At 38.6% G+C, this 26218-nt stretch overlaps 1 pseudogene; it reads left to right on the top strand.

The window, feature by feature from the left end:
* Positions 1-643: 643 nt before the first annotated feature.
* LOC127624889 (transient receptor potential cation channel subfamily M member 6-like) lies at positions 644-26079 on the top strand (annotated as a pseudogene).
* Positions 26080-26218: the final 139 nt, after the last annotated feature.

Below are 26218 nucleotides of genomic sequence, written 5' to 3'. Positions count from 1 at the left end.
TAGTATTTTTACTAAGCGTTATTTGACTGCCTTGAACAGCCTGCGCGTTTTTAGTTAGCCATTGACGACCACGTTATTTTCCTTTTTCTCTCTGTTGCCAATGAAACAAATGCGCTAAACAACCATAAAACATGTTAAGTATAAGAAAGAAAGATCTTATCTCAAAACATTTCGAAAGCAATACAGGAAGAAAAACTTAAATGTATTTGTTATGCAACTTCTATTTGTTTCTCTTGAGTAGGCACGACCTTCCCAGAACAAAACAAAACTCTGCAGTTAAAGTTCCAGTGGCGTGTCCACACTCGACACTTGGCATCATATACTAAAGGCCACCCACTTCCTAGCCGATCGCATCTCCTCAATGAGTGAAGCTCTTGCACGAATTATAAATACGCTAATTTTATGGAAAGCATGACTGAGAAAAAGAGGCTGTTTTCATTGCACAGGTAAATAGAGAACATAGCAGAATAATAGCGTATGCTGTTTCACTTAATTTTTGCCTTCATGTATGAAACGAAATGTTATATCCACAGGGTTTTCTCTAAGGCATGTTAAAACTTGCGTTTCAGTCCGAGTAATATCAACACAATTCCACATAGTCTTCTTCGCCAAATGCATTATATTGCCGGAGCGATATGTTCATATAGTAGGTCTATTCAGATGGTTGCAGGATGTCAACCTATGATTCAGCCACTGTTTTTAAGGACACCCTCCACCCTTCTTCTATTAATTCTTGTTTTCGGCTAGATGGCGGTATTTGAAGTTGGGAATTTGTGTTTCTCATTAGAGTACCATAATTTTACCCAACAAAAGGAATGTATACTTAGTTTCCCAACCCACGCGAATTCATTGTTTTTAGGTTTGGCAAAGGTCTGCAATGGAATGACTGAAAATATTTAGGACTGACTCACTCAACTGATGGCGTGACAGTGATTCTAAGAAAAGAAAATGGTATGCTGTTGGATTATCTACCTCTTTCTCTTCTAGTTTATAGTAAACTTCCAATGTAGTTATACGAATTATTAGTATTGTGGTTTTTTGTTTATACAACGGATCTCCCACCAGTCTAGAAAGACTTGGATCCAAGCCACCTTTTACAAGAGAGAGTGTGTCAAATTTCTGCCAGCCTCACGTGATCATCACAGGTGTGCTTTAAAAAGCTTCATTATATTTCTACACTGCTATAGTAATGTGTCATTATTCATGATACATGTTATAAAATACATATGCATGGATGAACATGGCAGTTTTTACTATTTTGCAGGTGTTACCCAGTGTGCCAAGTATGCCAAAGCTTAAGTTAGGTATTGTTTATGTTTTCCATCAGTACACACTGTGCATCCTCTTCTTATTTCCGCAAATATGCATTTCAATTTTTTTTAATTTGTTCTAATACATAGAAGCTCTGTTTTGACTATAAATATCTTTAAAATAGTCTCATAATCCCCATTCTTGGCTCATTTGGCTTGGCTCTTCTTACCTCTCCTTACTCAGATGTTGTTGTGGGAGGCTGGTCGGGGAGCATGTGGGTCCCTACTCAGGCCTCCTGGGTCATGGCCCTGGTGCCTCTGGTGAGGAAGAGTGGTCAGTGGCGTGACACACCAGTGTCAGCCCAACTGATACTTTCGGATCGCTGGACTTCCAGGGAAACACAAAGCGTACGTGCCGTGCACAGGTTGGTGTACACAAAGTCTAAGAATGCTTGTAGATGTGTTTCAGATGTTTCAGACATATTTTACATGGGATATTTAGTTATAACAAAACACAGTACCAAAAAGTTTAAAAGTAAACAAAAGTGGCTGCAGTCAGGCTTCCTAAGCAACAAATTGGCCAGGTTGCTAAGGTGGGTAGAGTCACGTTGGGTTAACTTCCTCGTTGTTGCCATACCATGGTTCTTGCTCTCACTGGAATAGCGTGAAGCCTCCACACACACTACACTCATGCCACTTGATAACATGCGCGGATTGACGTTCTTCATCCTCTGCCACCCAGGCTGAGGCGAGTTACTATGCCACCATGAGGACTTAGAGCGCATTGGGAATTGGGCATTCCAAATTGGGGAGAAAAGGTGAGAGAGAGAAAGAAAAAAAGTAAACTAAATTGTCCTGAAGATAAAACATAGAAATGTTGTAATATTACTAATATTAACATAATATTAAATAAAATTATCACTGCAAGTGAACCCAAAATTAAATATGGGTAATTTTCTTTGACCTTGCATACTCTTAGCTTTGTTTATGGTTTTTGGCTTGCTTCTAACAAGAGTTTAATTGGACGTGCAGCCTTTGACATCAACAGTAAAAGAATGGGAAGCTTTTTTTGCCTCCTTTTTAAAAGTTTATTAGCTTATTAAGCATATTAAGTTTGCTATCCTAACTATGGATTATTATATAGTTACAATGAATGATATGCATTTAGCATTGTTTTTTCCCTGCTGTCTGCGACCCTATCAGAGCAGACCTACAACCCTCCAATTGAGAACCTCCATAATGTAGAATGTATAGCACCATGGGTAAACCCATTGTGTTTTACTTCATATGAGATAATCATTAGCCAGCTCTGCAGTTTGTTGTAAAATGCTCTTCTCTCTGTAGTATGTGCGCCTTTCCTGTGACACACCACCAGAGCACCTTCTCCAGCTGATGCTGAGAGAATGGCTCATGGAAATGCCAAAGCTGGTGATCTCAGTGCACGGAGGGACAGATAACTTCACCCTGTCTCCACGGGTTTGCCAGGCCTTCAGCATTGGGCTCATCAAAGCTGCAGAGAGCACTGGAGCATGGATACTCACTGACGGGATAAATACAGGTTTGTAGTTCTGGGTGTACATGGGTGTCTGTGGAATGCAGTTAAAGGGATGTTACACCCAAAATGTAAAATTTTTTAATAATTTACTCTACTTACCCTCATACAGGTCCAAACCCATATGATTTTTCTTCCATGGAACACAAAAGGAGATGTTAGGCCCAATATTAGCCTCAGTCACCATGCACTTTTATTGTATGGAAAAAAAGATGAAAGTAATTTTGTACTTACCTTAAACTATATGGACGTATGGAGTTCCAGGATACATATATCAGGCATATAGGAAATCATTTGAACTTTTCAAATGTACAGCTCACAGTGCATGTCAGAGCAAATGAGAATCATGAGGTCAAAGGAACTGCCTGAAGAGCTCAGAGACAGAATTGTGGCAAGGCACAGATCTGGCCAAGGTTACAAAAACATTTCTGCTGCCCTTAATGTTCATAAGAGCACAGTGGCCTCCATAATCCTTAAATGGAAGACGTTTGGGACGACCAGAACCCTTCCTAGAGCTGGCCGTCCGGCCAAACTGAGCTATCGGGGGAGAAGAGCCTTGGTGAGAGAGGTAAAGTAGAAACCAAAGATCACTGTGGCTGAGCTCCAGAGATGCAGTCGGGAGATGGGAGAAAGTTGTAGTAAGTCAACCATCACTGCAGCCATCCACCAGTCGGGGCTTTATGGCAGAGTGGCCCAACGGAAGCCTCTCCTCAGTGCAAGACACATGAAAGTTTGCTAAAAAACACCTGAAGGACTCCAAGATGGTGATAAATAAGATTCTCTGGTCTGATGAGACCAAGATAGAACTTTTTGGCCTTAATTCTAAGCGGTATGTGTTGAGAAAACCAGGCACTGCTCATCACCTGTCCAATACAGTCTCAACAGTGAAGCATGGTGGTGGCAGCACCATGCTGTGGGGGTGTTTTTCAGCTGCAGGGACAGGACGACTGGTTGCAATCGAGGGAAAGATGAATGCGGCCAAGTACAGGGATATCCTGGATGAAAACCTTCTCCAGAGTGCTCTGGACCTCAGACTGGGCCGAAGGTTCACCTTCCAACAAGACAATGACCCTAAGCACACCACTAAAATAACGAAGGAGTGGCTTCACAACAACTCTGTGACTGTTCTTGAATGGCCCAGCCAGAGCCCTGACTTAAACCCAATTGAGTATCTCTGGAGAGACCTGAAAATGGCTGTCCACCAACGTTTACCATCCAACCTGACAGAACTGGAGAGGATCTGCAAGGAGGATACCCAAATCCAGATGTGAAAAACTTGTTGCATCTTTCACAAAAAGACTCATGGCTGTATTAGATCAAAAGGGTGCTTCTACTAAATACTGATCAAAGGGTCTGAATACTTGGGACCATGTGATATTTCAGTTTTTCTTTTTTAATAAATGTGCAAAAATGTCAACAATTCTGTGTTTTTCTGTCAATATGGGGTGCTAATGAGGAAAACTTAATGAACTTAAATGATTTTAGCAAATGGCTGCAATATAACAAAGAGTGAAAAATTTAAGGGGGTCTGAATACTTTCCGTACCCACTGTATGTACTGAATTGGAGTGAGTGAACTAGGCATTCATCATTATACTTAAGGGCATTAAAGATTCCTTGTGAGCAACATAATGATGGTTTATTATCCTATATCAGGTTCTGAGACACTACCAGGCTCTTGGTAATCCTCTAAGTAAATGTGCCAGTCTCAATGGCATGCATTCACACTTCCTCTTAGTTGATGATGGCACTACTGGTAAATCAGGCTGTCAGATAGACCTGAGGAAGAGACTGGAGAGGTACATACATCTGCAGAAGTTCCACCCTAGTAAGTGTCTATAGTATGTGTGTATATAGTAGGCCTGTGTAAACTGTGTGCATTTAAATCTGTCTCTTAGAGGAACTTTCCTAGATTTGTAATCATTTTATTTCAAGTGAAAGGTATATGTTGAATTCAGTCTTTGTTTAAGTAACTTATTTGCATGTGTTTATTTTAGGGTTGCCTCAGCATGTGCCTTTGGTGTGTGTTGTAGTAGAGGGAGGTCCTTCGGTCCTCTCTGTAGTCCTGGAGTATGCGCGTAGAGCTTCTCCTGTGCCTGTGCTGGTATTTGAAGGAACAGGCAGAGCAGCTGACCTCCTTGCCTTAGTACACAAACAGACAGCTGCTGACAGGTGTGTCTCACCTCCTCTCACCTTGGTGTAGGACATTTATGAATTTGTTTAATTTGGCAATGTTTGAGTGATGTAATGGTCTAATCTGGTGTTCAGGTGAGATTCATGATGCTTCTCATTGTTTTATGGTCATAAATATGGCTGGGGCGATATAACGATATATATCGTGGTAAGGATATAAAGACTCATTCGATAGAGATTTTGCCATATCGTGCATATCGTAATATGTAAATTTCCATGTGGGCTTATCGGTGGGCAGGACTTCACTTGAGACTGAGAGAATTGAAAAAACATGGGTTTTTCTGTCATTTCAATTATTTCTGCAGCTGCCCAAGAAAATTCAATGACATACAGAAGGACTAAATATGCTTCTCATCTGAAGCACACATCATTATTTCACGTGAATGTGGCACATACTATCTCTGGAGCTTGCAAGTATGCACAAATCTAGCAGGCTTCCTGTATTTGTGCTCCACAGACAGGAGAACACAGAGCCGGATCACTCGTGCTACTCAATTATTTTTGACCCAGTTAAAACCCTAATGGAGAAAGACAACTCCACAGAACGGGACGACTACCAAACAAGTCATGAAAACGAAGAGGATCGGGTTATTAAAACAGGTGTGACATCTGTGGTGTGGGTTTACAAAATCCGATACAGAGCAGAAAGTGTGTTGCATGATGTCGATAATGACTCGTAATACAAGCAATATGTTTTGGCACCTCGAAATGAAACACCCAAAAGAACATTATGAAAGCAAAAAGATGCACTCTGCATTAATTCGGTTTTTAAAAGAAAATACAAAATTTAGCATAACATTTTTATATCCAGTGATATAAAAATTCTTATAATATAATAATGGTTAACAACTTATATGTGGCCAGGGGCGAAAATTTCATCAAAATGTTGGGGGGGGGACAATAAACATAACAATTCTCAAGTGAAATTTTTGAAGGGGACACCAAGGGTTTTTTTGTTGTTACCCCGTCTGCATTTGTATTATTTTATTTCTTAAACAATTATTTTAAGAATATATCATTATATTATTTACAATACACATTTTTTAATGATATGAAATAATTTGGGTTATTATTACATAACATTTTTATTTATTTATTACAGATTACTTGACACACACGTGTCCGAGTTGCACTTTAATTACTGTCACTTTATAACTGTCTGCTACCTAAATAAATGCTATGTGCATAGAACACTATCTCATAGTATGTTATGTTTATGTTTTCTCTCACTGTGCCTATTGTCCTGTTCATTGTTAGAAATTTCTTGTACTGTCCCGTACTTTTTGCACATGTTTCCACGTGCACTTTATATAGGTATTTTATATCGGTATTTTATTTAGTTGTGTAGTCTAAAGTGGATATCTTGTCGCGGATTCAAGAGATGTTTTGTGTAGGGAGACCAGAAGCCATTGAGCTCCTCGACATACTCATGGAATGCATGGAATACAGAGAGGCTGTAAGTTAAATTACCTTAACTAGAGAAACTTAACCATTTAACTTGATATGACTGATATACTAATGCAAATGACTGCCTTAATTATATGTTCTTCACAGTCCATGAGCTCTGACCCATTTAAGAAACATTTTAAGGTGTTGAAAGTAGTATTTATTGGATGTTACTCAGTAATTTACCACATGTTCAACATTGCAACATCCCCTTCCTTGGTTTAACCACTCTCAAGTGATAGCGATAGTTCAAGAAGTTTACTTACAGATTCTATTCACCAGTTAAGGAAATATCATCCTAATTTAATCTTGAACTCCTCACTTGTTAGCAAAATTTGTTGTCCTCAAAGTTCTAAACCCTGTACAATATATTCAAATCCCTTTTTGTGTTTGTACATGTGTTTGTGGTTTATTTTTCTCTTCCTGTCTCTCTCTAGCTATCTCTCTCTAGTCTTTTCCTCTCTCCTCCTACTTGGCAGTAAACAGTGGTTGTTTTTGTGATCAGATGCCTGCTGTGTAACTGTCTCTGTCACTACGCCGAATGCTCTGATGCTAAGCCTCCATCAAACGGAATGTTGTAGTTCACCACACCCATCCCACATCTCCAAGCTTCTAAATTGAGAGAGAACAGAATAATTGGAATGATGGCCCATGAAGCATATTTCCATATTAATCAAGTACAAGGGATTAATTTGGTCCCCAGGCACTCAGAATCTTTGAGTATGAATCACTCATGTGAAGATGAAATGCTAAAGGCATGTTAAGAGAAGGAATTTCCTCTGGGTGTCTTTTAGAGTTACATGCATTTATATATTGGCATGGTATACTGATAGTTTTATACTAATACCAAACAAAATAAATAACTGCTGGCTATATTGAAAATGACAACCGCAGTACCACTAGTTTTAATGCTGGCCATCTATGTTGGGTAAAATGAATTTTTATGTGCTGTCTTTTAAAGCCTTTTACATTTGGCTTAAAATTTTATTGAGGTTCTATCTCTGAAAATAACTTTTTATATATTAGATCAGCATTTTTGACTCTGAATCTGAGGACCTTCAGGAGGCAGATGTTGCTATTCTGACTACATCACTGAGAGGTACTGTATAGAATGTTGCTATGAAATTATTTAAATGTTAAAAGAACCAAATTCTTCTCTTGTATTAGGTATTTCAGTTGTAATGTTTGTCAAGATTTTTTGCACCCATAATGTAGTTATTTAGGTTTATGTGACCATTATCTATATCTTTGTGCTGCACCCTTATGACCTCTATATTTAAATTACCTCTATTATGATTGACTAACTATGTAGTGGCATTGTTTACACTCATTCATCACTGCAGAACAAGTTGCTGAAAACTGAATAGGTATATATGTGTACATGTAGGCATGTGTTTATGTAAATATGTTACTCATGGTTAGAATGTTACAAGATCCACAAAGATTTCTGAATGAGCTATTATTTACACCTTAGTTTCAGCAAATGGTCTGGGTGAAATGGGGGAGGGAACTATACATTTGTAAATGTTAAAGTGTGTCTGAAAGTACAAAAGAGCCAGGAAATCATGTTTTTACAATGTGTTCCCTTTTTGTTTAATCAATGATCTGTTCCCTGAACGTTGATGCATGCAGGCACCAGATCTTCTCCTGAAGAGCAGCTTAATATCACATTGGCCTGGGACAGAGCTGATATCGCAAAGGACCACATTCTAGTGTATGGACGGCAATGGCAGGTACAAAAACCCATTGATGATAAAACAGCCAGTAATGATGCATTTTACCTATTAAAGGGATAGCTCACCCAAAAATGAAGATTCTCTCATCATTTACTCACCCTCATGCATTCACAGATGTGTATGACTTTCTCTCTTATGCTGAACACAAACAAAGGTATTTAGAATAATTCTTAGCTCTGTAGGCTTATACAATGCAAGTAAATGGTGGCCAGAACATTGAAGGTCCAAAAGGTTTATAAAGGCAGCATACATTTTATCCATATGAGCAATATGATAGGTGTGGTTGAGAAACAAATCAATATTTTAGTAAATTTTTACTATAAATCTCCACTTTCAAATTATTTTTTGGCGATTCCCTTTCTTTGTGCATAACGGCACATACTGGGCAGGGAGGAGAATTAATAGTAAAAAAAAAAAAAAAACGAAAATTTAAGAGTGGTCTTGTATAATACCTGTATATCACTGGATATTGTAGGTGGGCTCTCTTGAGCAGACCATGCTGGATGCACTGCTGATGGATCGTGTCAGTTTTGTGAAGCTGCTGATTGAGAATGGCATGACCATGAGCTGCTTCCTGACTATGTCTCGTCTGGAACAACTCTACAACATAGTAATGACCGTTCACCACTTACATGAAGCTTTTGTCTCTGATACAAGCTAATATCTCTTGTCCTGTTTATAATCAATGTGTTTATTCCAGCAAAAAGGCTCCCCGGATAATTTCCTACGACACATCATTGAGGATGCCAAACAGGTTTGTTGAGGGTAATACACTAAGTTGAAACAAAGGAAAAACTGTTCTGCCTTGTGAATTCATTAGTTTCCTCAAACATTTCTGACTGTTTGCATAGACTCGCCTTCCTGTGAGTTATAAGATCTCTTTGATTGACGTTGGAATGGTTATTGAATACCTGATTGGTGGAGCTTACCGAAGCACATATACACGGAAGAGATTCAGAGCCATGTACAGTCACATCCATACCCCAGTGAAGGTCTGTCTTCTTTCTATAAACCAGATGCATTGTCTACATCATAATGAGAATAATGTATGTTGTTCATTTAAGATAGCTTTGACTATGGTCGGAACAGCATGCTAACATACTACTTACTATTTTTCTGTAAATAGTATGTATACTACAGAACTGCCACTCACTGAAAGTGAGCACCATTTTTGGCACCATTCTGAGTTACATCTAAATCCCAGGATATCAAACCTAGGGTCTCCGTTAGCCGGTAATTACTGTTTTTTTGTCCATTAAAATATCCTAATGTCCAACAAATTCAAATATTGTCAGACACAATGTCTGGTTAAAATATTAACATGATGTGTCAGTAGCCCCTTTAATTGATGCCACAAGTGTACAGTGTGACACCATGCATTGATAACAGTGCTTCACTGCCATGGAGGTTTAAACTTTCCTGAAGCTTGCGGAGTCTTAATCCGTGACTATCCCGCACACTAACATAAGCAGACTGTGTTATTCCCATCTTGTCCGCAGTGAAGCTTCTCACTTCAGAATCACATTAAAACCTTGCGTTGCTGTCTTCTGGAGAGAAGGATACCAGGGTTATGTGCATCTCAAGTTGTAGAGAAACACTGGACACATTTGACTTCACTTTGGTAGCAAAGATCTTTTGTGCTAAGAAAAATCGGACGCAAATAGTTTTAAAAATAAAGAGCCAAGGAAATTATCCAAGAGAAATTATATGACATAACCAAATTATTTGTTATTTTAATTTTTATTTATAAAAAAAAAATATATGTGGCAAATTGCTGTTTAGTTTAGTTTTGCCCTATTGTTGAATGTTTTTTTTAAAATTAGACGCTAAATTACATGACAGCGTTTTTTATTCATTGATTTATTTTTATGAAAAAGCAGTTATAATGAACAAAAGTTCATCTAATTGAATGTGGCATAAATTAGCCTGTATCGCATTATTATGCATAGTCCATTATGTTTACACTGCAAAATAAACAACGAAATGAGATGACAGGATTTTTTTCCAATTTGTCCGGCAAACTTTTTCATTCCTAGAAACGTTTGCCAGTATCAAAATATTTTAGAGGCAACTCTGCTCAAACCAGCCCAACAATCATGCCACAGTAAAATGACTGAGATAAAAAAATTGTGATGTATGTTTGTGAATATTATCTGAAGCTTCTAGCCTGTATCTACATCATTTTTATTCATTGCACTCAGGCCTAGTTCTAACTCTAAGATTTAAGGTGGGCCATAGGACCCGCTGGGTGGGCCGAACTGTTGGAGGGGTGGTTGTAGGTGTAATTCTCAAGGTCGGCCAAGTTCTGTGGAGCTGGGCCTGATTGTACTGATGTGGAGAGGAATTACAGTCAAAAACAGACACATTTTGAACATACAGTATTGTGCAAATGTTTTAGGCACTTGTGACATATGTTACGTTGTGAGGATTTTTTTCAAAAGTAATGCCATAAATAGTTTTCATTTATCACTTAAAATCATCAAAAGTCCAGTAAACATAATGAAATAACAAAAGACAGTTGTTCAAACAGTCTGGTGAAGATATTTAATTATTTTCAAAAGTTATTATATTTAGACTACAATTACAAAATTATATTTTGTTTTAAATAAAATTTAATGTCTTCATTAACAAAAAGAAATTACATTTTCATTTATTTAAAACAATACATTCAACAATAATAATACTTTACATATTCATTATGCATATTACATTAAACGTTCTCTGATGACAGTGGGTTCCATGTGTTTTTCTAGGTGTGGGTTTTGGAGCCCAGAAAGTTCAGTAAGAAACTGAAGGTGTGGTTCAGTGAGTACTGGAATATCAATGACTTCATGGGCATCCTCCTGTTCCTGGTTGGGGTCACCCTCCGGTGTTTCCAAGAAACACGCCTAGCTGGGCACATTGTCTACTCTTTGGATTTTATCTTCTGGTCTGTCAGGCTCCTGGACCTGTTTGCTGTCAATCAGCATGCAGGACCCTACCTGACCATGATCACCAAAATGGTGTGTAATTGCAACGTATGTGTAAATAATGACATGCTTACATGCGTGCAACATGAGAAATGCAATAAACGTGTACTCTTCTTGTGTTAAGAATACTAATCACAATTACAATTTTTTTAGGTCATTTCCTTTGTCTATTTCTTTCTCCCACAGATGAGCAACATGTTCTATATCATGGTCATAATGGCAATTGTGCTGGTCAGTTTTGGTACGTCCAGGAAGTCTATCTTGTCACCTAAAGAGGATTCATCCTGGAGACTGCTCAGAGATGTGGTCTTCGAACCCTACTGGATGATTTTTGGAGAAGTGTACGCCCCTAAGATTGATGGTGAGTTTGATTAAAAAACAGAATTTCCCACACCAGTGAGTTAATCTTATTACACAGATTATGAATGGTCAAATAAATAACCACAAATTACCATGCCTCATCAGCCTTATTATTATTTATTACTATTATTGAGTGATCATAAACACCACCACAATGTTTTTTCATTTAGTTTTGTTTAGTTTTTTCTTTTTTCACCACAATTTTATTATCATCAGTACTACTTTTATGGATCTTTTTAAGCCATTTTTATTCCATTGTGAGTGTCTCTTGTGTTTTTGACAGCCTGTAATGAACCTGAAACCTGTGTCCCTGGAGCCTTCCTTACCCCCTTCCTGCAGGCTGTCTACCTTTTTGTTCAGTACATTATCATGGTCAATTTGCTCATTGCTTTCTTCAAGTACGCACCTTTAAATCTTAAATCTTCATCTTTAAACAAGGCTTACACTAAGTGTCAGTCTCTTCCATTATTCTGTCTCCTGATGTTTAATTAGATGTGTAGAGTTGTTGGATGTGTGCTAATATTATGGATGGGAATCGTAAGGAATTTAACAATTCCAGTTCTGATTCCACTTAATGATTCTTTCAGTACTTTTGAGGAAGAATTATTTGGAAATAAGAAATGCCCTCAGTAGTATGTTGCCAAATGAGACCATTTCAGATTTCTACAGAGCAGATATAACAAATCAAAAATAAATGTAATATAATTCTTGTAAAAGGCATGTTTGCATATTTTTGAGGCATGAATGTAATCCAAATAATTGATCCTACCCATATATTAAATACGAATTCTGAGCAAACAAGAAAAGTGATAACATTATTATTATTATACTGTTCCACTGGTTACATCAAAACTCATGTGTATCTTTCACTGCACATTGTCATATGGACAACCTGTTAGTAACTGCACTTCCTTATTGACGTCTCACAGTTCCAACATTAAACAAAACAAAACAAAACACAGCACCACACAATAACCGTTGCAGAGTTTAGACTGCGTTATGTAGCCTAATGTTGTACTTGTGAAACTTCAACAGTTCTTATTTAATTTAGCATTTTGGATATTCATAACTTGTGCTTCAGTAGGCTATTAGATTAATTCAGTGACCTCTCTGACTGATGTATGAGTTTTCGATTCACTAAAAACACATACTATACTAAAACACACAAATTATTTTGGGAATGGGTCAATGCTAGGCACGGTGAGTGCTTTGCGCTGTAGCTTCGACAGTGCCGGCTCATTCATTTGTTCAGGAATCTGAACACTGGACATGCTGTTTCACACTGAATATTCAGTAGAGGGCAGTGCTGTTGAAGAAATGTGCTGCTGCTGAATTGTGCTGCAGGAAACACTATCAGAGTATTTTAGTACGGTGTTCGATACGCATGGGCGAAAATTGCACGTGCGAGAACAGTTAACAGAACAGAAAGTCATGAAAATCAAACTGTTCCAGTATTTTGAAAAAAGAAAAAGAAAAACAAGCCTGTTCTCAGTTCTTAACCCCAGCTAATAAACCGCATGACATCTAGATTGGAAGAGCCTTTCTGAAGTGGATGTTGATGTACTCTAGATTATTGTTTGCTTTGCCATTTGTTTAACCTACTTTGTCTTATTCACGTCACAGCAATGTTTATTTTGACATGAGCTCCATCTCTCGTAAACTGTGGAAATACAACCACTATCGTTACATCATGACCTATCGGGAGAAACCGTGGCTGCCACCCCCTCTCATCCTGCTCAGTCACATGACCATGTGTCTCAGCTCAATGTGGCATAGGCACAGAAAAGCTTCTAAACATGGGAGAACTGGTCTTAGTAAGTTTGTGTGCATATGTGTGAGATATTTCTATTACTGTAACTTTGATGGTCTGCCCAAAAATGTAATTCTGTCATCTTGTTGTTATAAACCCATATGACATTCTTTCTTCCGTGGAATACAAAAGGAGATGTAAGGCAGAATCAACCCTCAGTCCACATTAACTTTCACTGAATCAGTCAACATACTTTAAAATCTTTCCTCTTGTGTTCCACTGCAGAAAGAAAGTCATATTGATTTGGAACGACATGAGGATAATAAAATCATGGCAGAATTTTCACTTTTGGATGAAATAACCCTTTAAGACTCTTTTAAATGGAATCTTATATACAGGATGTTACCACTTGGGTAAATGTGTTGTTTGTGTGTTTACAGAATTACTGTTGGCCCCTGATGATCTGAAGAAGTTGCATGAGTTTGAAGAGAAGCGTGTCGCTGGATTTTTCAGAGACAAAAAGGAGAGTCAAAACAGTAGCGAAATCAACAGGATACGCTGTGTAGCTGACAAGTGAGTGCATCTCACAGACCTCATATGTGATTTTTTTGCAAAATTGAGTTATTCTCTGCTTTTGACGTCAAACTGTGAAGAGGCATGCGCACAACACTTGCGTACATTGGATAATCCAGGTAAAGGTGTTTACTGTACTTGCAACATGAAATCGGGGTAAATGGCAAAAGTCTTAATGTGTCTGTTGGTTTATTCTTATGTGGTTTATGACCTTACACCGATAAAGGAAATCTGTTAATTGCATTTATAGCTCCACAAACGTTGTTGGCTTATTAAGTATAATCGGTGTATGTGCATGTAAACATGCTCAAAGTCAGTCATTTGAAATGATATATATACCTGTACATAAATTAATATATTAGTGAAATACAATTAATTATAGATAAATAATGCGATACATTTTTTTTGCAGTTTTGCACGAGACATAATGCAACGGCCAAAAATGTCCATCTGACGCATGTTAGATCAACAACTAAAAAAGCTACCTCAGTCAAATTGACCAACTCGTAGGTATTCCAGGACTACTGATTTTCAATAGTCGACTACTCAATCCCATTAGTCGAGTGGAATTCAACTTGTCATGACATCATGGGGGATGCATTCCATAATGTCATCGTACTCCAACTTTTCTAATTGTCGCAGAATCACACACTTGAAGGAGTGAACAGCAGCCAGGTCAGATGTCCAAACACACAAAGTTGAGCTGATTATGTTGAAAATCACTAACTAGCACAAACAGGTGCCTTTTTAAATGATTATGCATAGCACTGGTCTGTTATATTTAAAGGATACTTTGCATATATTGGAGGTTACTGTAGCATCTGTCATCTTTATCAAAATATATTTGAGCCACTTCAGCCTTCACACCTGCTGGCAAGTTTTTGAAACTGAGAATGGCATGGGAGGAGTCATTTATATTCATAATTAAAGTGGTAACTAATTCGACGATTCAGTAATATTTGTCAGGAAAACCTAACCCTCACAAGTCAGGTAGAACTTTCCTCATTAATATGAATGAGTCTTCCCTTGCCATCCTACCTTTCGGAAATCCGCTGCCTGCTGTATTTCACACAGACGTGTTTTTTTAAATCATGTAGAAAGCGACTAGTTGACTTCAGGCTGACAGCGTCTACATTAGTTATAGTCGATTAGTCTATGCAAACCCATCAGCTTGATTGCAAAATAGCTTATGTTCAATGATATGAAAATAAAGTAAAATATTGTGACTGATATGGCCACCTTTTGTAATGTCTATTCAACGCCTTTCTCTTCTACCACAATAATAATGTCTTTGAATTATCTTCATTTTAGGATATTTTTTTTTTTTTAGCAAATATTGATAAATGTGATTATTTGTGATTAGTCGCTATGAAAATTTGAGTCATTTTTCAACATATCATGTAACTGATTTGATAAAATGTTCTATATTTTATTATACATTTTATATTTTACAATATCAAATAAAAGTGATAAACTGCCCTAAAAATATACATGTGATTTTTCAATTTGAATTGTTCATTTGGTTTATCTATTATCTCTCAAATATATGGAATAAACTGTAATTGTTTGTTCGATGTTTGTTTCTAGGGCTGAGGAGATGGCTGGAATATTAGCTGACATTGCAGAGAAGGTTAATATTATCCAGGACAAGATGCGCACTTTGGACAATGACTTGGGTCAATTGCAGGACTTGTCCGCTCTGGCAGTGGACACTCTTAACTTCCTCTCCGCCTCAGACAATCAACAGCAAGAGGTGGCCCGCCTTGGTCAGAGCCAGCCAATTACATGCTGCCATGAGCAATTGTCCCATAGCTGCTGGCTACGCTTTGGTGGAAGTGTCGCGCCCAGCCAGGCCCTTCCTTCCCCAAAACACTACCGCAGCACTCCCCCTTCCCTGCTCCGAGGCTTGGGCCATTGGAGGCAGCGACCTTCTCAGGAGGTGCCACCAGGTGCCAGTGCTGGACTCTTTGAGTTCAGTGGCAAGTCCATGATGGGAAACCCAAAGGAAGAAGATGATGGTTTTAGGTGGCCTCTTCAACGCGGTGATTCAAGAGAAGGTGTATCAATGGACTGTCGCATCTCACGTGGATCTTTACCTTACCTATATGCTGGGTGGAGGGACAAGGCAATGTATGGATCAGGGGAACCATCACGCACCAGTTCTCCTACCATGCCTTTGATGAGGGACCTCCAACTTCCCCCCAGACATGAAGAGTCCATGGAGGATGTTGAGGATGATTTTCACACGATATCCAGAGCCTCTAGTCACACCTTCCTGCTCTCTGACACCCAGAGAGATGGAGATCGAGCAGTGGGCATTAGAAACCCAGCATTCCTTAGACTCGATGTTGGTGGTCGTTTTGCTCGAGCGCAAGAAGTTTTCGGCAGGAAATGTACCTTTGATTTTGAGCAGAGCCACTCGCTGTCTGCCAGTGTGGAGAATATGGCCACGCCTGACACAGAAACATCAGAACATACAGCTAGATGGACACTTTCGCCTCCCCTCCATGGCCATGAGCAGAGAAGTGGTATGGATACATGTTATAAACCACATTCTAAATGAGTGCCAACTTTATATTCTGTCTAATAAACAGTTTGTGTATGTGTTTGTAGGGTTATCTAAGATCTTTAAGAGACAAAGGTTGTTTGGAAGAAAGTCCATAAAGTCCAGATCAGGAACCTCTGAGAATGTGACTAAACCTGCTATTTATTTATTTCTAAATGGTCTTTTGGAAATTTCACAACCCTACTGGTCGTCTTCCGTTAAGGTCATGGTTATGTGGTCAAATGTTCTCTCATTATAGGTAAAACTAGATGAAATGCGAGGATCCATGCATTACTTTGACCCACGCAGGAAAGTGAAGAGAAAAGTAAAGGGCTCCCTTGATCGCCGATTCAGAACCTCTGTCAGTCTCACCCAACTGAGTATGTAATTCTTCATCCGTATTACACATTTACAACAACTATATTGCAAATGGCATACGTCATACAAAGAGTTGGGGCATTTTTTCTCAATACAGGTAAACAAGGAGTGCATTTCTTTTGTATGCAGATAGATAGATATTCTGCTTACCAGTTCTGTACTTTAGCCCACTATGCCACCACCACTCCAGTTGCCAGATAGATAGGCAGATATTTACATTTATGCATTTGGCAGATGCTTTTATCCAAAGTTATTACAGTGCACTTATTACAGGGACAATCCCCCCGGAGGAATCTGGAGTGAAGTGCTTTGCTCAAGGACACAATGGTGGTGGCTGTAGGAACCAACCAGCAACATTATTTTTACCAGTTCTCAGCTTTAGCCCTTTATGCCACCACCACTCCAGTTGCCAGATAGATAGATAGATAGACAGACAGACAGACAGACAGACAGATAGATAGACAGACAGACAGAATTTTGTGTTCGTCATTTTTTGGTCTTCTGTGGAAAAATTTAATTGTTGTTTTTTAGACGTTGACCAAGTAGATTTAACAAAATTGGCACCATCATGGCTGGTAAGTTTACCTGTAATGCCCATGTCATGAATGTGATTTCATTAATTCTTTCCTGTTTTGTCAGACATTTAATGGCTGAATGTCATGGTCTCTCCTCAGAACACGGTGAGTCCCGGTCAGTCAGTGCTCAGCAGCTGGACCAGGTCTATCAGTCAAAGACCCTCGTAAGTGTTTTGATTTGAGACATTTTAATTGACCACAGGAAAAGTTTTAGACAGCATTTGCCTTGCTAACTTTAAATCTTTTCCACCTTTCATAGGGTATGCAGTTTGATGCCAGAGGGTGAGTGACTTATACTATTTACCATTACTTAACTATTCTGTTATGAAATTGGATATGTTTGATTAGGAAAGGAAATATCTGTGCTAATGTTTTTTATATGTTTGATGTAAGTAAGGAGCTCTACATTCAAACAGACAGAAGATTTAGGCCAGTACTACTCAGGTGAGTCATAACTGGACTTTTCTAATCTGAAACATTTTGTAACAACTTTGTATTAATGTGGCTTTTGTTCTCTTTTGGATATGTTTGTTTTATAATTCTAGCAATGGAAAGGAACAACCTAATGAGACTGTGTATTTATAGAGGCGAGTGCAGGTGTATACGATGATGTGGTGATTGAGACGAGTGCAGGTGTATTCAATACTCTGGCGATTGGGAGCGGGCATTTGAGCCCGAGGGGAGAGATTTATGAACGAGCATGTGAGCTCGAGGGAGCAGAACGAGCGTGTGAGCTCGAGGGAGCGGGGCGAACCGAAGGAGCGGGGTTCGTTACAAGATAGCATATTTTATTACACAGCTCTCTAGAATACATGATTCTTATTGGTCAAATGCTGCTTCATGCGGTCAGATGTTTTTGTATAATTACAGCTAAACTGTATAATTGACTGTTGTCCCTGGCAACTAATTTCATACCTACACTGCTAATTTTATGTCTCTCTGCTGAACATGGCACTCTGTGGGTTTGTTTGTTTCCTCTCACATAATACAATAATTTCAACTTAATATTTAACTTCCGAGCCCTGTGATGGACTGGCCACCTGCACAGGGTGTTTCCTTGCCTTCCCCGAGATATGCTCCAGCACTGCCTGTGACATTGAAGAAACGGCTATAGAAAATGGATGGATGGATTTAACTTCATTTATTTACCTATTTAGAGGATAGCCATGTAATTTGTGGGATAATGTATAGTCAGCTGGTCAGTTTTGCAAAATAAAATGCTTTAGAAAGATAAAAGACCCCTCCGCTTTGCATCCTGACGAACCCTGTCAGGCTTTATTTTGTGAAAATGACCAGCTGAGTGTATATGATCCCTTACATAATAAATGCAATTTTTTGTATTGATCTACATTTTATATAATATCATAGATCTAGTCTTATTAATCTAGTATGTAAGATGTCGATGTCCTCTGCTATTCATTCAGGTGGTGTTGAGGTCTGTATTTATACACTGGAGGAGACAGAAGAAGGGTCCTCACATGGAGACCAGTCCTCCAGCATCTCCACCTGGCTTCAGCACGGGCGTACAGCTGTTCTTCAGCCATTAGCTCACCAGGAGGTGCTGGATGGGGGTCTGCGGAGGGCCACCAAGGTGGTGTGTACCTGGGCTGAGGGCGATGTATTGAAACTGGGCTCAGTGTATGTGATGAAGGCCTTCAGGCCAGAGGTGGTCCGCATCTGGCAGAAAGTGTTCCCGAGCAGCACTTCCCTTCATCTCTGTCTACGGGTAAATTCTTTTCACTTTGATTTTAATTCTGAATAGCAGGGGTGTAAATATTTGCTCTGACAATTAGTTCTGATTACTATTCTTTAAAATATTATGCAATTAATCATGGAATTTGCAATTTTGGCATGATTTGGTTCAATATGATTCAATTTGATTGTTTGGTAAAAATTTTTTTTTTAAATAATGAAAAGACAAATGTTACAAATATAACTGGAGGAAGTAGATTCGGGATCTGAATTATACAACTGAAAATTAGTAAATTTTTATTTTGTATAATAAGTGATGTACTGTAATACTTTGGATAATATTAAAGTAATTACTGTATATTGTAATCTGTTATTAAATTCTATATTTAATGCATTGAATTTTCATTGTCAGATTGATTCATCATGATACGTCAATGCATTAGGTGTAGAAGTTACATGACATTACAAACATTTAAGGTGCTGTAAGTGATGGATGATGTGTGTGGTTGAAGTTAGATCAATGGCAGTAGTTAGTAAAAAGGCTGAAATAGCTTACAGAATGTTTAATAACTTTTTCCTTTCTGTTATCATGTACTTTATTGACTAATTTCCCTCAAACCTGTAGGAGAGCCAACAACAGAGAGCAGCACAGAAACTCATGCAGAGATTTAACCAAGTTAAACCCAGCAGTGTGCCATACAGTCCTAGGTCAGCATTGATTTTAGAATAAGGTGACCAGATTTCTTAAATGAAAAATGGGGGCATTTCTAGTTAAATGGTAAATAAATATATCTTTGAAATTTCGCTTTACTTATCTGATCATTCTTTTCTGCACTGTATACAGTAAATTACACTGTGGCCTAAAAGTGAACTGAAACATATAAACAATGGTTGTATATAGGAACAATTGCAGCTGACTCCACAGCACAGGGTCCCTTGCCCCTTGGTCATACTCTTTGCATCACTCCACCTGGCTTCCTTCCAAAAATTCCTTCTCCTCTTTTCCTTCACCTTTGCCTGGCACTTTCCTAAAAGTAAGAAGGTAGGCTGCAAACCTGCTTGCTGGCAAATGGAATTTCAAAAGAAATGAGCTCTCTTGACTTCCATTTCCCTCAGCACCTGAAATTAATTTCTGAATGCCTTAGATGCCTCATTGTTGGGGATTTTTTTCACTTTGTAGTCATGACATATATTAATATATATATATATATATATATATATATATATATATATATATATATATATATATATATATATATATATATATATATATATATATTAAATATTGCATAATAATAATAGTCATTATTATTATTACACTATTTCACCTAACTGTTTATATCAGTTATCTCATATAGTATATCCTATGGACTTATTTTTCTTAATTATACCTTTTATTTTAATCAATTCTTATGCATTATGATGCTTCTTTTCAGTTACTTGTTTCCCAGTAAGGCGCAATGTAATCTATGCTGTAATGTGCTGACTTACATTTATTGTTGTTCTTTGCCGATACTTCATTATACATTTCATTTATTTTTCCATGTTATTAATGTTGTATTCTTATTTTAAATGCATTAATTTGATATAATACATAACAATGTAACTTCTTTATAACATAGCTAGTATGTGCCTCACCTCGAAGCTGTTAATGTTGATGATGAATCTTTTCATTTGCGCTTGTTCCCTGGTCCAGTTCTTAATGGCAAATCTGCCGAACAAGTAATCAATAAAGGAAGACGAATGACTTAAAGCTGCTATAGCGAGCAGCCCCCTCTGTTGGACAAAATAAACAGCAAATGACTAACCTTATTGCCGGTGGTCTTCAACATGGGCTTTCTTGCAATGTATTTTCACTTTGCGGACTGTTTTGGATGCACAGTAAAAACAGGGATATTCCGGGGACAGCTCCAGTCAGGGACAGACCGCCAAAAACCGGGGCTGTCCCCGTAAAACAGGGACGTCTGGTCACCCTATTTACACTGACTATTTGTACATGAGTGTATCTCTAAACGTGTACGTGCAGGTTTCTAGATGTCTCCTTGCTGCACTGGCGCTCAGATGGCCAGTGGTTGAATTTAGAGAAGAACATGAATGGCCATTAAGTCAAATGCGCTGATATGTTTTTATCTTCCGCTAAAGGTGTGGGAGTGGACCTCACTGACCCCTCATTGATCAGGGTTGATGATCATGGGTATGCATGACCCCTCTTTTTCAAGTACATTAGCACACAAGTGACCCTATTCACATCTGGTATTAAAGAAATAGTTCACCCAAATTCTTTACCCTCTTGTTGTTTCAACCCTGTATGACTTTCTTTTTTCATGCACAACACAAAAGGAGGTGTTTTAAGAAAAATCAGGGCCCGTCTTCTCAATACAATGGCAGTGGACATTGTCTCACTTTAAAAAAGAAACAAACGTAATAAAAGTATTATATGCGGCTTTTGCATCGTGTTCAAAATATTTGAAACTTTGGGTTGAAAACGAATCGATTAAATTCATGATTTATATGTTTTTTTCATTTGAATGAAAAGCGTTTTTTTGCAAATTCAGAGTGATTTAATTTGATGCTATATATAATGAAGTGCGATTAATGATTTGATTAAGTTTTGTCAGTGCATTTATAGTATTATTTAAATACTTTTAGCTGTTTATGCCAATGTTAAGTCATTTGGCGCTAAACACGCCCGGGCCGTGCTGTCCAGTCCCGAGGGTTGCCATCATTGCTCATCTTTCTCGACCAAGACCCAGAAGAGAAGGGTTTTTTTTCCCACCGAGTGCCTGTCAAAGGTTTCTATAGGCTTGATGTACAATATATCGGGGAATTGGGGATGTTCCCCCTTAATGGGAGATGTCTCACTCAGTAGGAATATCTCCTCAAGTCTCCCTCAGGATGTGTCGTCAGCTGCTGGGTTTATTGGCCTTGACAGTAGCAGTCATTCCCTTGGGATTGCTGCGATTGAGGGAATTGTAGCACTGTACAGCGACACCTAGAGTGTCGGACGCCGGCTCAGTCGCAGAGTGAATGCCTCGCCGAGGTGTATGAGCAGTCTCCCGACATTGGAAAATCTGTCTTTTCTCCGGAGGGGGAGCCCGCTGGGCCCTATATTGTTGTGCAAGGTGGTGACGACAAACACATCAGTCACAGGCGGGGGAGCTGTGTTCAAGGGCAGAGCAGTGAGGGGAGTTTAGTCTCCTACACTGGTGGAACATACATTTTCCAGAGATTTTGACACTGTTCATAGTTCCGAGACATTTTGTACATGTCCTCCGGAATCATCACATGATTGTTTGGACGGACAATACAACAGTGATTGCTTATATAAATTGTCTGGCAGAGAAGCTGATTGTATGGCGCAGTAGTAAGCTCTTGTCTTTATGCATGATGCTTGTCCTAGAGGTGTTGAACACTGGGATGGATTTGCTATCCAGAGGGAATCCACTGTATGAGGAATGGAGTCTCCGTCCTCAAGTGCTGAATCTAATTTGGCAGAGATTTATATGGGTTGCCATAGATCTCTTTGTATTGCGCAAAAAAAGTACAATGTTCTTCCTGGTGGGGGACAATGCCCCATTTGGTGTGGATGCATTAGCACACCCATGGCCAAACTAACTGCTATACATGTTCCCCCCACTGAGCCTCATCGGGCCGATGTTGCAGAGAGTGAGGAAGTTCGGTCATTTATTGATTCGGATCACCCCATATTTACCAGGGAAATTGTGGGTAAAGGAAACAGTCCAGCTGCTTTGCGACCAGCAATGGCCGCTGCGCAGATATCTCCTCTCCCAAGCATGGGGGAGATATTTCACCACTCCCTCTAAGATTAGCTCTCCAGAGAGACACTGAACTTTGGCATTTCTAGCCTTCCCCCTAGAGTGATTGAAACGATTCAGAGCGTGAGGGCAGCCTCTGTACGTTCAAGTGTACAACCACAAATTGAGAGTATTTGAACCCTGGTGTGCGGACAGACAGATTGTCATGTTCTTGTGTTTGGTGTCAGATGTGCTGTGGTTTCTTCAAGTCCTCCTGGATAAAAGCAGAGCTTTTTCTATGGTAATGTCTATTTATCCACCATTTTGCCATCCCATGTGGGGTTAGACTCCGGCACTGTGGCCCAAGAACCAGAAATGGTACTGGTTCTTGGGCCAGAGTAGCTGGCCAAAAATCCCCTTACTGAACAAAAACAATGCACAAAATGTGGGTAAGGAAAGCTTACAAATTTAGTTCATGTAATAACTTGCCAAAATCAGCTGTAGAGGACACGCAAACCATGACTGTCACTGAGTTCAATGCCCCGGTTAGCTGGCTGGTTGGAGCTCTCTAATTTATCTTAGATCATAGAAGATCCTATCGCAAGTAAAGTGCTGGTTTCCTCCATGGACCACTGCTTAATGCTTTTGATGTCTGAAGTTTTTTATTTTATTTTTATTGTTGTTGTTGTTGTTGTTAAAAAGTGAATAAGTGCTCCTTGCTGCAGATGGTGCAAAACGTTGTTTTTTGAAAAATGTAGCTTCTGCAGTCGGTCACACCTGAGGCATTCCCTAAGTGTGAGATACCTCACTTCATTTTTCACTTCAGACCTATCAGGTCTATCTCTGCTGGTCCCTTGTGATCAGATCACACGAGGGATTAATACCAGGTGTAAAGAGGACAATTTGCTAAAAATGTTTTTAAAGTTTGTTTCTTGAAAAGCACACATTTTATTTGTCATCACTATTGTTTACTCTGCAACTTAGTAAATTTAGCTCCTGTTGTAGCTCCTGTGGAGAGAAGGCGTTTGGACCTGCCAATTTGGGTGATGATGCAATCCAGAGCTTTGTTCTTAAGCACACCTGCAACTCCTGCTGTAAGAAGCTTGGTCTCTCAGGTGAGGTAACACTCATATCACAGGTTGATAGTTTTGTGAATATCAGTTTAAATATACATTTATTTCCTGCTATGGCAGGTCTCCATGCAAATACGTACACATGGCTTACCTCCATGTTTCTAACTTTAAAATCTGATAGTTAATGTTATTGTCAAAAAACTTAAAATAAACTGGAAAAGCAGTCTAATTAAGCCAGAAAAAAAATTCTAATGAGGCAGAAATTATTGCATTTCCATGACAGCAAAGGCATGCAAAAGAGGGGCGTGGTTTCCTTTGTGGCATGTGGAGTGTTCTCTTTGATTACATATTTAATAGTTCTTTGTGCGTTGGAGAGTGTTGACTTTGATTAGATATTAATTACTGTCTCATGGAAGACATATGAGAGGCCTGTTGTTTGTATCAAGAGGGAGGCTTTGCTTCAGAAGTAGGGGGATAAAAAATAAACAAACAAATGAAAACCACTCCACCACATTTGTTTGATATTTCAAAGGTGCTTTGTTTTTTTTTCCATCTTGCATCCTCTCCAAGAACCATAACAAATCAAAACAAATTATTAATGTTAAATCCACAGATTTCATTTAGGATCTTAAGAAAAGTATCTCTCTGTGATCAATTATGAATATACATTGTAATTGTGTATATTGTGTTTGGCTCTTTAGATTGGAGAAAAAGCAGCAGCCAGAGGAAGTCAGTTCCTGCCTTTGAGGCGAGCAGCACAGTTTAACTTCTGACATGACTTCTTAACTTCATCATGTCCACAGAGAGTCTGCAAAGACTGTCTAATCCACATGTCATTCTCCAGGAGAACTCGTCATGTTCACATCTTACAGTATTTCATTCTCTTGTCCCTACTTGCAGTTTTTAGACTGTATATACACCGATCAGCCACAACATTAAAACCACCTACCTAATATTGTGTAGTTCCCCCTTGTGCCGCCAAAACAGCATTAACATGCATCTCAGAATATCATTGAGATGATTTTCTTCTTGCCATAAATTGTACAGAGCGGTTATCTGAGTTTCCGTAGACTTTGTCAGTTCGAACCATTCAGAGTAAATTCTAGAGACTGTTGTGTGAGAAAATCCCAGGAGATCAGCAGTTACAGAAATACTCAAACCAGTCCATCTGGCACCAACAATCATGCCACGGTCCAAATCACTGAGATCACATTTTTTGGTTGTAAATATTAACTGAAGCTGACCCGTATATGATTTTATGTACTGCACTGCTGCCACATGATTGGCTGATTAGATAATCACATGGATGATTGTTTAGGCCAGACAGGCTTGTTTGAGTATTTCTGTAACTGCTGATCCCCTGGGAATTTACTCCAAATGGTGCCAAAAACAAAAAAACATCAAGTGAGCGGCAATTCTGTGGACAGAAATGCCTTCTTGATGATGATATATATATATATAAAATAAAAAATATTCAGATAATTAAAATGCATTACATTCTTGTGGCAGAAAAGTTAATCGTTGATAAGACAATACAAAAAGCGACTTTAGAATACAATGGATTGTTTACTACCATATTATTGATCCTAAGACTATCATTGGCATACAGTTCTCAGCAATCCATATCACAAGTGAATTTGTCAGTCAGTTCGAGATTTATTACGAGGTCTTGTTTAAGGACCCGTCAATGTACATCTGCGCCAGACATGCTTGTGCAGCGTCTCGGGTGCGTTGTGTCATAAACATACATTTTTAGGTCACTGTGTCAAGTTAAATATAGTTTAATACTTAGAACACAGCTTGAGATCCCTTAGTTCGAATTTGCGCTCCATCAAGTGTTTTGAACGCAAGAACGTAACGCATGTTTGTGTTGTTGCTGCTGGAGGTTGTTTTCTTCACTGTATAAAATGCAAGTTGCCACACAGCTGAAGTTTCACTTACTGCCCTCTGGAGTAAACAGGTTGTACCACAAGCTTGCATTTCTCAGAAATCTTCATTATTACGGTCCAGGGACATTGCGATTAATTGCGTATATTTTTTATAAAATTAATCGCACTGAATTAGCATGATAAATCGACAGCCCTAATATATATAGATATATTTTAAACATTCCCTCTATTTTTATGTTGAGTGATAAGGGACATAACTTCATAATTATGAAATCAGCCATACATTTTTTTAATTTAAACTTTTTTTATTGTTCTTTTCTTAATTTGTTATGTCTGGACCAATATAAATGTTTAGGGCAGAGTGTAACAAATGTGTAAAATGTATTTTGTCTAAGTTTCAAAGAGAAATAAAAAAGTTGAATAATATGCAAGGCCTTGAACTGCCCTCTGGGAAATTGACTGAACATGAAACAAAATGAAGAA

Source organism: Xyrauchen texanus, chromosome 3, assembly GCF_025860055.1.
Source record: "Xyrauchen texanus isolate HMW12.3.18 chromosome 3, RBS_HiC_50CHRs, whole genome shotgun sequence".
NCBI lineage: Eukaryota > Metazoa > Chordata > Actinopteri > Cypriniformes > Catostomidae > Xyrauchen > Xyrauchen texanus.
This window is presented reverse-complemented; position numbering and strand designations above follow the sequence as displayed.